The sequence below is a fragment of the Bombus huntii genome, unplaced genomic scaffold, assembly GCF_024542735.1.
Source record: "Bombus huntii isolate Logan2020A unplaced genomic scaffold, iyBomHunt1.1 ctg00000231.1, whole genome shotgun sequence".
NCBI lineage: Eukaryota > Metazoa > Arthropoda > Insecta > Hymenoptera > Apidae > Bombus > Bombus huntii.
The window spans coordinates 1-2,500 of NW_026099449.1; the positions used below are offsets into that span (position 1 = coordinate 1).

Genomic DNA, 2,500 nt, shown 5'->3' on the forward strand with positions numbered 1-2,500 from the left:
TCAGAATCGGGTGTATATATCCCCGTCGTTTCCTGACGAACGGAGCTTCGATCTCGATGGTTGTTATATATCATAATGTACTTTACGCCCGGCCGGCGAACGCGCGTATCTTCGCGCGTTCGTCGTTTTCTTTTTTTTTCGAACGTTTTTGTGTCGTCAATCCTATGGCGACTTCTGCGCGTTCGATTCCCGTTGGTCGAACGTGACGGAACTCGGCTTCGCTAGAACCGAGAAGAGTACATTTGAGTATTGAACTGTTGTAAATTTATAAAAGATTACCCTGAACGGTGGATCACTTGGCTCGTGGGTCGATGAAGAACGCAGCTAATTGCGCGTCAACGTGTGAACTGCAGGACACATGAACATCGACATTTCGAACGCACATTGCGGTCCACGGATACAATTCCTGGACCACGCCTGGCTGAGGGTTGCTCACGTAAACCTAAGACTGCTTGCGTTGCGTATCGTTACTCTCCGTATCTGTCTCTCTCTGTCCCTTCTTGCCTTAACAACCCGCCGTCGTTCTTCTTTATATAAGAGAACGTTTCAGAGTCGGACGAAGGTACAAGAACGAGGATACGAATAAGAGCGGACGGAGAGAACATACGCGACGTACGAGCGATTGTTGGACGCTCGTCGGCGTTCGTCGCGGTCGTGCAGAGACCGTGCAAGTCGTACGCATGCTCGATATATAATCTATCGTGTTCACGGGAGACTACGAAACTCTACCTCTGTCTCTCTCTGTCCCTTCTTGCCTTGACAACCCGCCGTCGTTCTTCTTAAAAATTATAAGAGAACGTTTCAGAGTCGGACGAAGGTATACGAAGGGATACGAATAAGAGCGGAGAGAACCGGTCACGGACCTGCGTGAGTGCTCGCGGCGTCGTGAGTCGTCCTTACGAGGGCGACCGCCCGCTTATGCACCGCTTCGTGTATCGGTTATCGAACGTATATACTCGTAGTGTTCTCCTCGTGACCGATTTTTTTTTCATATCAGGCGATATATGCTACGTTTGCCGGTGTTCGACGCACGAAGGTCCGCGCCCCCGACGTCGTCTTAAAAGAATATTATATTTGGCGAGACTGAGAGAGAAAGCAAATATGGGAACTCGGTCGAGAGAGGAGAGAAGAGAGAACCAAAAAAAAAACCTAAACTCGATGGCGTGCGAAACTTTGCCATAATCTACCGTCTTTTCTTAAGACTCTCGTACAGCCCCAGGGATCGAATGCCCACTCCGTCTCTTCGCGAAAGCGACTGACAACAACGAGGACCGTCGCATCGATGGGTCGTCGTTGCGTTTTACACGCTCTGTGCTTTTTTACAAGCCCCGAAAGTATCAGCCGTAGATCCGGGAACGCACACGCGAGATTTCTTCGAGCGCTCTGACGACTTAGGGAGGTATGATCCCCAGCGTCGCGCGGAGATCGGAGAGTACACGTACTCGTATCGGGACGAATTTTCCCCGTCGTCGTGTATCTCTCTGCCCGCGCGCCTGGCTCCCGAAAAGCCACGTTCGTCGGAAATCTTACATATTATATATGTAACGCGTGTGCGAACTAGCGTGTGTCTAAGATCGGCTATACACGGGTGCTGCTGTAACTACAAGCTCGAGGTGTTTTCCGCAGCGTTTCTGTACCCGAGGAAGATGCGCATGTGAGTCCGTTACGAAGTTGTTCGTACGGTCGTCGTCGTCGGAGAGATCGTAGACGAGGAAGAAGACGATCCCCTTTGGCGAGGCTCGAGAAAAAAACTTTGAGAGAGACGAGGTATACACGCGCGTACGACTATGTCGTGCGCGCGTGTGATTTTTTTTTTATGGCAATTCGACGCTTCGAGAATAGAGAAAAGAGAGTGTTGGTCATCCCATGCCTCTTCGTCGTCTATCGCTGGACCGCGCATCCTAACGTCGCGCCGGTCGTCCAGTCCCCGAACACACACACCCACCCGACGGTACGTCTCGCTCGCTTTTTCACTTGCGTGAGTTCCCGTACCGGGAACCGCTGGAATCGTCGAGAGAAGAGAAACGGCTGTAGGAGAAAAAGAGGACGGACGTTAAAAACCGGACGATCGTTACACGGATGTCTTGCGTGAGTCTTAGCTCGAACATGATACGACGAACGAAGTTTGGCACTTTGGCGAGATGCATAAAACGCTCGTACATACATACATACATATATATTGTATATCGAATAGAGAGTGTTCTCCTTCTATTCGAATTTTTTTTCTCTTTGAGGCGATTTTCGCACAGAGAAATACACACACACACACCACCTTCTCTCGCACCGAATCTTTCCGAGCTTTCGTTTTCTACGAGTCTACGCAAAACACGACACGAACGAATTTTCGTTTCGCGTCGTGACGTTGAAGCGACCTCAGAGTAGGCGAGATCACCCGCTGAATTTAAGCATATTACTAAGCGGAGGAAAAGAAACTAACAAGGATTTCCTTAGTAGCGGCGAGCGAACAGGAATTAGCCCAGCACTGAATCCCGCGGTTCCG

The 2,500-nt window shown here is 50.2% G+C and overlaps 2 non-coding genes across 2 annotated transcripts in view; both read left to right on the top strand.

Annotated features, from left to right (window-relative positions):
- The first annotated feature begins 276 nt into the window (after nt 1-276).
- LOC126877736 (5.8S ribosomal RNA) lies at nt 277-431 on the top strand. Its single transcript, XR_007695283.1, has one exon. It is a non-coding gene; the product is annotated as a 5.8S ribosomal RNA (ribosomal RNA).
- A 1,937-nt stretch (nt 432-2,368) lies between these two features.
- LOC126877738 (large subunit ribosomal RNA) overlaps nt 2,369-2,500 on the top strand; it is a 4,085-nt gene continuing 3,953 nt past the window's right edge. Inside the window, exon 1 of the ribosomal RNA XR_007695285.1 lies at nt 2,369-2,500. This exon is cut by the window's right edge and continues 3,953 nt beyond it. This is a non-coding gene — a ribosomal RNA (large subunit ribosomal RNA).